General features: G+C 36.8%; 1 pseudogene; it reads left to right on the top strand.

Moving 5' to 3' along the window:
* The first annotated feature begins 495 nt into the window (after positions 1-495).
* On the top strand, positions 496-2,090 carry LOC110579032 (annotated as a pseudogene).
* Positions 2,091-12,587: the final 10,497 nt, after the last annotated feature.

Raw genomic sequence — 12,587 nt, 5'->3', positions numbered from 1 at the left:
TGTTTGTTCTAAATATTATGATCTTATGTTTAAATCTCCAGCCTGAAAAAGCTTAGAAAAACATAAGGAAAACTTTATTTTTAGAGATGTTTTTTGCTTTTATTTATTTATTTATTTTCTACTTATTTCCCTGAGTTTAGATATTGCATTCATGGAAGCATATTGGTAGAGAGGAAAGGTCACGTAATTTAATCTAGTTGCTTTCAAATGCCAACACTGCCCTTTAGCTAGTCACCCAATGTCTGGTAAATTACCCCAGCGCTCTGAGCCTCAGTTTTCTCATCGTAAATTGAAGATAATTTCATCATGTTAGAGGCTTTGAGCCAAAGACAAATGAAATAACGGGATTCAAAACTTAATCATGTGAGGCCACTGTCTTCGGGGTGATCCGTGGTGGACACTTTGAGGGCAGCTGTCCCGCAGCCTGCGTGCCCTGGACCGCCTCCTGTGGAAGCCTGAGCCGGCCGTGTAGCTTTCTCCCTTTGTCTCATAACCATGTCCACCAACGAGAATGCTAATTCACCAGCTGCCCGCCTTAACGATTCAAGAACAGGGGGAAAGACAGTACAGAAATGAGGCGGCACCGAATAGAAGTTAATGTGGAGCTGAGGAAAGCTAAGAAGGATGACCAGATGCTGAAAAGGAGAAACGTAAGCTCGTTTCCTGATGAGGCTGCCTCTCCCCTACAGGAAAACCGCAACAACCAGGGCACTGTAAATTGGTCTGTTGATGACATTGTCAAAGGCATAAATAGCAACAATTTGGAAAGCCAGCTTCAGGCTACTCAAGCTGCTAGGAAACTGCTTTCTAGGGAATAACAGCACCCCATAGACAACATAATCTGGGCTGGTTTGATTCCAAAGTTTGTGCCCTTCTTGGGCAGAACTGATTATAGTCCCATTCAGTTTGAATTTGCTTGGGCTCTCACTAACATTGCTTCTGGGACGTCAGAACAGACCAGGCTGTGGTAGATGGAGGTGCTATCCCAGCATTCATTTCTCTGTTGGCATCTTCCCATGCCCACATCAGTGAACAAGCTGTATGGGCTCTAGGAAACATTGCAGGTGATAGTTCAGTTTTTCAAGACTTGGTTATCAAGTATGGTGCAGTTGACCCACTATTGGCTCTCCTTGCAGTTCCTGATATGTCATCTTTAGCATGTGGTTACTTACGTAAACTTACTTGGACACTTTCAAACCTTTGTTGAAACAAGAATCCTGCACCCCCATTAGATGCTGTTGAGCAGATTCTTCCTACCTAGTTCGTCTCCTGCATCATGATGATCCAGAAGTATTGGCAGATACCTGCTGGGCCATTTCCTACCTTACTGATGGTCCAAATGAATGGATTGAAATGGTTGTGAAAACAGGAGTTGTGCCCCAGCTTGTGCAGCTTCTAGGAGCTACTGAATTGCCCATTGTGACTCCTGCGCTAAGAGCCGTAGGAAATATTGTCACTGGGGCAGATGAACAGACTCAGGTTGTAATAGATGCAGGAGCACTTGCTGTTTTTCCCAGCCTCCTAACGAACCCCAAAACTAATATTCAGAAGGAAGCTACATGGACAATGTCAAACATCACAGCTGGTCGCCAGGACCAGATACAGCAAGTTGTGAATCATGAATTAGTCCCATTCCTCGTTGGTGTTCTCTCTAAGGCAGACTTTAAGAAACAAAAGGAAGCTGTCTGGGCTGTGACCAACTATACAAGTGGTGGGACAGTTGAACAGATTGTATACCTCGTTCACTGTGGCATAATAGAACCATTGATGAACCGCTTAACTGCAAAAGATACCAAAATTAGTCTGGTTATTCTGGATGCCTTTTCAAACATCTTTCAGGCTGCTGAGAAACTAAGTGAAACTGAGAAACTTAGTATAATGATTGAAGAATGTGGGGGTTTGGACAAAATCAAAGCTCTACAAAACCATGAAAATGAATCTGTGTACAAAGCTTCATTAAACTTGATTGAGAAGTATTTCTCTGTAGAGGAAGAGGAAGATCAGACTGTTGTGCCAGAAACTACCTCTGAAGTATTGGTTATTAGATTTGTTTCAGGAAGGATGGCACTCCAGGGACTTTTAACTTTTAGGTTGTACAGCTGAGGCAGAAAGTTGTTTGTTGTGTACTCTGTTTGGTAGAAGTTTGTCTTACTGTTTCTCTACTGAGAACTCTTTTTAAATGTGTTTTGTTATTGTAGGACTTTTTACAACGAAACTCTACTTGACCAGTTCCAAACTGTACAACCTGTATGAAGCTCCTCCTCTCAGTGGGTTTCTTATTTCTACGCAGAATCTCCTCTCTTGCAGTGTCCTGTAAATAAAGATTAAATTCCACTCCTTTCTTTAAAAAAACAAACAAACAAACAAACAAAAACTTAATGGTGTGTTTCTCACATTGTATGCATTCAAGTAATCTTAATTCCTTTCTTCCTTTAGTTTGATGAAAAATTAAAATTTAGTTTCAGGGTTGAAGTTAGAACATAAGCTCTATACATAGCCTTAAAGATCGGCTTGTGTCTTGTCTTGACAGCCATGAAATCCACTACTGCAGGGGCCTTTCTCGTTTTATCAAAGGAGGAAAACATCATCTTAGGTACTTATACTGTCAAGGAGGGGTCTTCTTCAATGGTCAACTCTATGAATTGTTCTTTCGGATAATGAATGGCCAAGCAAACAATGGTAGATCTACTGGAAAATGATAGATTTAGCTCTGTTTTTCAATATAAGTGTTCTCTAAATGCAAAGCTCACCTAGTAGGGCCTTTTCCCTGGCTTTCAAAACCATAGTGTTTAATGTTCAGAACTCAAGTAACCATGTTCTGTGCCCTTCACAGGACTTACCATGCTTTAAAAATCTTTACCTTGGTTATAATGATTTAGCTGGGTTTTAGAATGAAGCTACCTGCATCAGATTGCAGTTTCCGGTACTACGATGCGCCCTTTGGCAAGTACCCTAAACTATTTGTATTCAGTTTCCTCATTGGTAGAATGGAGATAATAGCACAGAGTTATTTCTATGATTAAATGAGATAATATATTCAAAGCCCTTAGAGTTGTCTTTGCACATGGTAAAAGCTCATTAAATATAAGCTAGCCATTTTCTTGGTATTCCAAATTCTCAACTGTTTCCTAACTGCATTAATTTTCATAGATTTTTATGTAAAAAATTCGGTTTGCTTTTACTGAAACCAAGCTTTTCAAGCAAAGATTTCAGTTTAGAAACACAGTATGCTGTTAATATCCCCAGTCCAAACTGCTTTCCAGATTAGGGAGCGTAGAGCTCAGAGGATAAACGTGGAAACCCTTAAACTAGGACAGAAGTAGAGTGAAGACTCCCTTTTTCCTTGCTGATGAATGAACAGAAAGGAGAAAAATAAAAAATAAAAAGATAATTTAACTTTTAAATATCAAACTTTATTTTTTATATTTTATAAAAAGAATTTTAATAGTTCGATACGATGTCCTTTTATATTTTGGAAAAATGAGTATGCATATTAGTTTGGGATGAAGGTAAATATTTTTTAAGCATGTTTGGGAAATCTTAGAAATAAAAGAGTCACACTTGGTTATTAGATTTGTTTCAGGAAGGCTAAGAAACAGTGTGACACTTAGCAAATGCATGTTTATTTGGAATAAACGGCAAGGATGTACATAGTCCTTAAGTGGAACTGTAGGGAAAAACAATGGCATTTTGAGAAGAAGGAAATAAGTTTTGGAAAAGGATGTGATATCTTGACAAGAATTAATGTTTGTTCTTTGGAGATGGAGATAATGAGCCCCATCCTCACTTATATTCTTGGTAGGCAAAGCACTAGTGTTTTATTTTCTAGAAATTTGAATAAACTCTTTCTTGAATTTTCAACAAAAGAAAATGTCTCATAATTAACCACGCACTTCTTCCAATGTGAAAGCAAGAAGGCATTTTAAAGCGCAGAGTGTTTGGAAAGATAGAGTTAGGTGAAATACACTGAAGCAATTCTGGATTTTCCTAGGTCCTGAAATAAATTAGCATTGCAACATAAGGTTGCACAAGTGAGGCATGTGGAATTTTGGATTTTTTCTAGACAAATATTCAGGAAGAGTTATAAAAAATAATTTATCTTTATTTTTCCCATCAACATCCCTGTGACTAGGCTAAATTAAACATGAAGTGTAGTTCATATTTTATTGGCCTCTTACTTCTCTCTTTAAGGTTAGATTTTCCATTCCCTAGTTATTTATTTTATTCCATCTAGTTCTCCGTATATGTATGTTTAGTTTAAAGATTGCTCTATATTTATTTCCTTGTACAACATGTCAGCCTTGGGACTGAGAATATCTATCACCTATCATCTATCTCACCCATCATCTCAAGTAATGTTTGTAATTTAAATAAAAACTTATGTAAATATTAGTAACTACTATTACCAAATTCTTAATAACTTTTTAGTCATTGTTTATTTCTTGATCAACCTACACTAAAATTATAGGAGATTATTGAAGTAAGGGAATGTTTTTGTTTGAAAGATTGAAAAGAATCTCTGTAGATCAGCATTTCCTAATAGATCTTCCTAATAAGTATACATAAACAAAATAAGAATACATAGAGAAATGAATTCTGACAAAGCTTGGTAACATGAAGGAAAATTAGATTCCTAAATACATAACTTTACTGAGTCCTTGGTCTCCTTATGTGCTGTATGAAATACTCTACAAACATGTATGACCAAAGGATCTTTCTATACAAAGCCTTTTGTAGGACAAGTTTTGGAAGAAAATGGTTATCAAGTATGGAAACGTCTCTCTTCACAGTTCCATATTTTAAAGTATGTAATGTCATAGTACTGATCTGTTCTTAAATATTAATATGTGACTTTTGTGATGTGGTTTCCTCATTTGTAAAATTAGGGGCTTGAGGAGATGAAAGCTAAGATTTTTTTTTTAAAGAATTATTTATTTATTTTAGAGAGAGAGGGGGGGAGAGTGTGAGTCAGGGGAAGGGGCAGAGGGAGAGAATCTTCAAGCAAAATCCTGGCTGAGCAGGAAGCTTGATGCGGGGCTCGATCTCACGACCCATGAGATCATGACCTGAGCTGAAACCAAGAGTCAGACACTTCACCAACTAAGCCACCCAGGCACCTTTAAATCCAAGATTTCTATGTCCTTTTTGTCACAGATATTCTATGATTATATAATTGTATATTACACATCACCATGAACAACTCATGCTGCAGTGTTAAGGATGAATAGTTCATTTTTCTCTGGTAAACTCCATTTTACAAGAAAAATTGTGTAATTTACAATTTTTAATCCAAGCAAAACTAATAACAATTTTCTACCCAGAAAGACAAACACATCTTTCATTCTGCCAAGATGTACCTTTCACCAAGATTTTGCTCCTCCATATTGCAATATAGGCCTAGTCTACTGTAATATATGTCCATATGCAAATTACTGAATCTGGAATGGAGCTAGAGAGATTTTTACTTTATTTATTTACACTCTACAATGGATATAGTAATGTACCCTAATAAAAGGTTTATGCAACCATGAGCAGAAAGTTATGGCAGAAAGAGCCCTGACCAGGTCTAAGTGTTACTAAAGATAATTAATTTAACAACTTTGAGTCTTAAATTTCATCACTGTAGGGGTGCCTGGGTGGCTCAGTCGTTAAGTGTCTGCCTTTGGCTCAGGTCATGATCCCAGGGTCCTGGGATCTAGCCCTACATCGGGCTCCCTGCTCAGTGGGAAGCCTGCTTCTCCCTCTCCCACTCCCCCTGCTTGTGTTCCCTCTCTCGCTGTGTCTCTCTCTGTCAAATAAATAAATAAAATCTTTAAAAAAATTTTCATCACTGTAAAATGAGAGGATAAATCTCTATCTTTTCAGTCTTAATGTAGAGGGACTATGCAGTTTATCATCCAAATCCAAACACTATTTATTTATACAATGAAAGCAGCAATTTTATTCAACCTTAAAAAAACATGTGAACTCTCTTGAATATTAGGGCTCAGTCAGTAGAGCATGTGGCTCGATTTCGGGGTTGTAAATTCCAGCCCCATGTTAGGTGTAGAGAATACTTAAAAATAGTAAAATTAAAATAAATAAATAAATGCACCAAGACTACCACAGTTAGATTTTTAACATATTTGGGATTTTGTGTAAAAACAAGATCACAAATCAAAAAATAAATTTTCTATTAGATGCTAAATTTGGATCCTTGATTTGTAAATTCTGATTTTCCACTAATAAAGTATACCTACCTGGGGATATAGGATACTTGTGTTTAATAATCAAAGCACTGTGTTCCCAGAACATACTAGAAGCACATAGATCATTGAAAAATATCCAATCCGATTCCTTTCCTTTTTTTCTTTTTTAATTCATAATCAAAACATTTACAAAAAATAACAAATATTTATAGACGTTTAATTTGGTCCGAGAACTATTATTAATACATTATTTTTAGCTTTATAAGGATGAACTGGTACACTGTTAATAATTACATCAAGTTAGCAGGTATAATCAGGTATGTTTTGGGCTAAATGAAACGTAAGGTTACCCTTCCTAACAAGCAGGGTCAAATGAAATAATGTGTGACAGAGTGTTGAAAGTCTTAGTAGTTGTATGAATATAGGGTACAATGAAATCTTATTACATAGATGTGCTTTTTGATGAAGAGAGAGATAGTTTGGCTGCTTCCAACTTATAAATGGACAAATAGGCTTATGGCAGAGTTACTCATTACCCAGACTTGTACTAGGAGGAAGCTGTGAGACTAGAAAGTTGTAGGATTGCTGATTATTAGGTTAGTGTTCTAAGTGCTTTAATGGCTGGCTAATTACCAGAGCTAACTCCCTGTGTGGTGATGGGAATATGAATGTTATTCCAAATATAAGGGAACCTGTCTCTGGCTTTGCACCGTAGCTGAGCAAACAAATTATATATTCACTACTTTTCAAAGTCCCTTTCTCAGAATAAGCTATATCTTAAAATTTATGGATATGTGCCCATGTCTAGACACATTTAGGATATTTGTTATTCTAACTTTTGTTGCTTTAACAGAAAATATTTTATCCAATATTAGCTTCTATCAGCCTGTAGTAGACATGTCTACAATAGATATATCCATATTTAAACATTGAAGAACAGCATAGTTGCCTTTCCAATTTAAACTGCCTGTAGTCTTTACTGAATTATGAGGAAAGTGGGAGATCTGGTCTGAATTACCATGCAAGATGAAAATGTTAAATATTTGGTCTCCCATATTATATCCATGCATTCCAAAATAAGATATTTGACGTATACCTTGTATTTGAAGTAAACCTTACATATTTGATGTAAAACTCTCTAAGTTATTTGACAGTGTTAAAGTGGCATCCCAGACACATATATTTCTTTTGTTCTTCACATTCGCTTAAACTTGTCCAAATAAGGACTATTTATTGCATGGGGGTGAGAATACTATGAACACACAGCTCAGTGCCGAGATTGTGAAATCCATTTCATCATTGTTTACTCTAACAATCTAACCAAAGTCATTCTTCAACAAATCTTATTAGTCTAGATATGGACCTCAGCCCCTGCAGTAAGCTATTTGTGATTAATTTATGCAGCTACTCAGTTCCATTTCCTATTAATAATGTTTTTATCATATAACTGTATTCAAGGGCTTAGCATTTTATCTGATTTATAAATGCATTTAATACATTTTGCTGATGCAAGTTTTAATGTATTGAATAAATGGTCTACAAACTTCATTATTAATGTGTACATTTCATAGATAACTGAGACTGTACCTTCTATCTAGGTCATACTCTAAACAATTTATAACAATCTTTAATGTTTTATTCAGATGGCTTTGGAATGTGGAATGAAGGGTTTGAAATGAGCCTGAGGCAGCTTAGGTGGCATATTTATTCTGTGGGGTGCTTTTACAATTCTAGTGGAGATTCCATGCACATAGAACTCCTTTTGAAGCCTATATTTTAAGTAGATCTGTATATACCATGGGCCATTTTTTTCTCTGAAATAAACACGTAAACAGGATAAAATTAATCAGGTTTAGATTTTTTTTCTCCCATCACATTTAAGTTACAGTGGGTTTCTACTCTAACATTTTTTTTTTAAAGATTTTATTTATTTATTTGACAGAGAGAGACACAGCGAGAGAGGGAACACAAGCAGGTGGAGTGGGAGAGGGAGAAGCAGGCTTCCCGTGGAGCAGGGAGCCCGATGTGGGGCTTGATCCCAGGACCCTAGGATCATGACCTGAGCCGAAGGCAGACGCTTAACGACTGAGCCACCCAGGCGCCCTCTACTCTAACATTTTAAACTTTTCTTGCTTTAATATCAAATTTACTTTCCTAGCACATGTTCTTTAGGTAAGAACAGCTTCCAAGTTTTTTTTTTAAATTTTATTTTATTATGTTATGTTAATAACCATACATTACATCATTACTTTTTGATGTAGTGTTCCATGATTCATTGTTTGCATATAACACCCAGTGTTTCATTCAATATGTGCCCTCTTTAATACAAAACCAAAAGACAACTGACAGAATGGAAGAAGATATTTGCAAATGACATATCAGATAAAAGGCTAGTATCCAAAATCTATAAAGAACTTATTAAACTAAACACCCAAAGAACAAATGATCCAATCAAGAAATGGGCAGAAGACATGAACAGACATTTTTTCAAAGAAGACATCCAAATGGCCAACAGACACATGAAAAAGTGTTCAACATCGCTCAGCATCAGGGAAATCCAAATCAAAACCTCAGTGAGATTCCACCTCACACCAGTCGGAATGGCTAAAATGAACAAGTCAGGAAATGACAGATGTTGGCAGGGATGCAGAGAAAGGGGAACTCTCCTACACTGTTGGTGGGAATGCAAGCTGGTGCAACCACTCTGGAAAACAGTAAGGAGGTTCCTCAAAAAGTTGAAAATAGAACTACCATATGATCCAGCAATTGCACTACTGGGTGTTTACCCCAAAGTTAACAAATGTAGTGATCGGAAGGGGCACATGCACCCCAATGTTTATAGCAGCAATGTTCACAATAGCCAAACTGTGGAAAGAGCCAAGATGTCCATCAACAGATGAATGGATAAAGAAGAAGTGGTATATATACACAATGGAATATTATGCAGCCATCAAAAAAACGAAATCTTGACATTTGCAATGAACAGCTTCCAAGTTTATAGCTATTAAGTAAGAGGTAAGATTGGACTAAGATTCTGACTCTATTCTACACAAGATGAGTATTTCTATAATTAACTGAAAATGAAATAAATATTTCTCAATTGCTCTTGCAACACAATACATTGTCATAAAGGATGGGAAAGCAAAAGAAAATATCCAGCATTTCCATACAAGGACCATGTTAGCCAGAGGAAAGTTGGTGGCATCAACTGTGTGTGAGTCAGATCACAAAAAACGGTAGGAAAAAATAAAATAGAGAGGTCCTCACTCAGCTCCCTTCCTCCTTCCCTAGCCTGTTAGTCTCACTGAAGGAGATTTCTGATTTCTCTATAGAGATTATAGGAAAGTTAAAAAGAACTGGAAATATAGTCTGATTTAGGAGGCAGAGAAATTCTTTGCCTGTAGAAACATACTTATGTACATTACTCTTACCACTTTTTAATTATTATTATTATTATTATTTAAGATTTTATTTATTTATCTGACAGAGAGAGAGAGAGAGAGAACAAGTACGCAGAGAGGCAGGCAGAGGGAGAGGGAGAAGCAGGCTCCCCGCTAGCAGGGAGCCCGATGTGGGGCTCGATCCCAGGACCCTGGGATCATGACCCGAGCCGAAGGCAGCCGCTTAACCGACTGAGCCACCCAGGTGCCCCAATTTTTCTAATTCTAAAAATAGAAGTAATACATGTTCATTTTACATCTTGAAAAAAATGCAAATATTTTATTTATTTTTTTTTATTTTTATTTTTTTTTTTAAGATTTTATTTATTTATTTGAGACAGAGAGAATGAGAGACAGAGAGCATGAGAGGGAGGAGGGTCAGAGGGAGAAGCAGACTCCCTGCCGAGCAGGGAGCCCGATGCGGGACTCGATCCCGGGACTCCAGGATCATGACCTGAGCCGAAGGCAGTCGCTTAACCAACTGAGCCACCCAGGCGCCCAAAATGCAAATATTTTAAAGAAAAATGTTAAGTATCTCCCCCTCAGCTCTTTTTAACATTAATAGCTTCATGGTATCTCCCCCGGCCCTTATCCATACACATACATGGAGTTTATTGCTTTTCTTAAAAAAATGTAGTAATTACTTTGACTCTTAATTTTCTTATTTAAAATATATCATGGTCATCTTTCCAAATTAGGATATACCTCTAACTAATTCTCTTTTTAAATAACTGCATTAACACCCTCAATATGATCACACCATAATAGATATAACTATTCCCTCATTGAAAGGGATTCTGATTATTTTCAATTGCCTTTGTCATTATAGTTAATATGCTGCAATATTCTGTTAGTACTGGTGCTTTTGTTTGAAAAGGTTAGATTTTCAAGAGTTGCTGGTAGAAGATTACATATATTTTTTATTAGTTTGAATATGCAGTCATTGCTTTTTGTACAAGTTAGGCTCTCAGCATGGAACATGGACACAGGAAAGTCATCAAATTTGAGAAGAGTTTAATAAAGAGACCAATTATAAAGGAGCGGGTAGGATTTAAGGAGACTATGAGGTATAGTTCAATCAACTAATGCTAGTAACACTAAGGAATTATCACTTCTAGACCAGGAGGCTCTAGAAGGCAGTGTGAAGAAGACTGCCCTAAAGAGTTGCAAACTGCCTCAGGGATGTGGTCAGCCAGCTGAGATTCTGATAAAAGGGACTTGGTAACATACATACTGTGACCTCAATCTTCTCCTTTTTCTCATCTTCATTGGCTGAATACAACTAGAAATTCAAAGATCAGGCATCTAGCCAAGGTAAACTTTACAGGTCAGTTTCCCAGGAGCTCAAAGAAGGGTAGGAAAAAAGGGGAGGGGAATGGAGTGGAAAATACCCCCCTTAGCACTCCCTTCCATTCCCTTAATGGTGGTCCTTCCCTTGGTCCAAGTAAAACATTTGTGCTCCCGCCACAGAGACCACGAAAATCACCTCAATACTTACCACAGTGAGGGTGGAATCAAAGACAAAAGATGTCTATCATTTTGTCCAAATGTCAGAGAAATTCATAGTTTTTCAGTATCTGCACCTTAATTTTTTTTAAATTTGCCAATCTGATGGAAAGAAATACAAATCTCATTTGAAATAATTGCAATTGCCTTTATTCTGTTGAGTAGAGCATAGTTTCAAATGTTTATTGGCTATTTAGATTTCCTTACCTATGAACTACCTTTTCATATCCTTTGCCAACTTTTTGTACTGTATCATTTGAAAGAGTTCTTTGAATATTAAGTATCCACTCATTCATTCACTCAATAAATATGCATTAAATACTCACTAGGTGACCGGTTTTGTTCTTGGCAATGGGATCCAGTGAACAAAATAGGCAAAAATGCCTGCCTTCATAAAAGTCATATCCTAGAGTTCGAAAACAATAAATAAATGAGTATAATGTATGGTGTATTAGATGGTGAAACCTAATGCAGGAGAGAGGATACAAAATGCAGAATGTCTGAGGAAATGCAATTTTAAATGGGATATGCAGAAAATGATCTTAGAGAATGTAAGCAAAGTCCCAAGGATCTAAGGTAGGGAGTGGTATCTGTACCTTGGGAAGAACATTCCAAACAGAGGGAAGAACAAGCACAGATTCCTTTTGGTGAGCATTTTTGATTGATGGTTAAACTGTACAGAAGTCTGTGTGGTGGGAGCATAGTGAGAGTGGGTGAGAAAGGTAGAAAATGAGGTCAAGGAGTTGTGGTGGTGGAAGACTGATCACATACGGCCCAAGGGGTCTTTATAAAGATTTGTGTTTTTATTCTGAGTGAAATGGGAAGTCATTGAAAGATCCGAGCTGAGGAGTGACAGGATCTAACTCATTTTTAAAGAATCACCCTGGCTGCCAAATTGATAATATAATTTTGGCCAGATAGGAAAGAGGGCTGGTGGTAAAGGCAGAACCAAAAGATAACTTTGCAGATAACTTATATCAGTAATCCAGGAAAAAGATGATAGTGGCTTGCATTGAGGTGGCAGTGGAGAATAAGAAAACTTGAATTCTGGATATATTTTGAAGGGATAGTAGTTAAGGAGTTGTTGAAGTTTTTGATGTTGCATTTAAATTTGTTTGTTGTTTGAGGATCAGAGGTCCTGTTAAGGACAGGTTAAGTTTGAGATGCTTATTATACATCCCGGTTGAGGTCATAGCTGGATATAGAAGTCTAGAGTACTTTGGAGAGATAACCAGCAGGAGATATTTTCCCTTTGCATATGAAATATGTCACGATTGCTTTTTCACAGTCTTGCATTTGTATGTTGACATTTTTACCATTCTTTCTGATGTTGTTGCTATTTTCTGTCTCTGTTCCTTTGTGTGTTCTGAGTTTCATATATGTTGAGCAAAACCTCCAAAAGCACAGGTTTATAAATATAATTGTTTATTTTTTTCTTCTAATCATATTTATG

Source organism: Neomonachus schauinslandi, chromosome 4 (genome assembly GCF_002201575.2).
Source record: "Neomonachus schauinslandi chromosome 4, ASM220157v2, whole genome shotgun sequence".
Lineage (NCBI taxonomy): Eukaryota > Metazoa > Chordata > Mammalia > Carnivora > Phocidae > Neomonachus > Neomonachus schauinslandi.
Note: the sequence above shows the minus strand (reverse complement) of the source record. Positions and strands in the feature narration are given on the sequence as shown.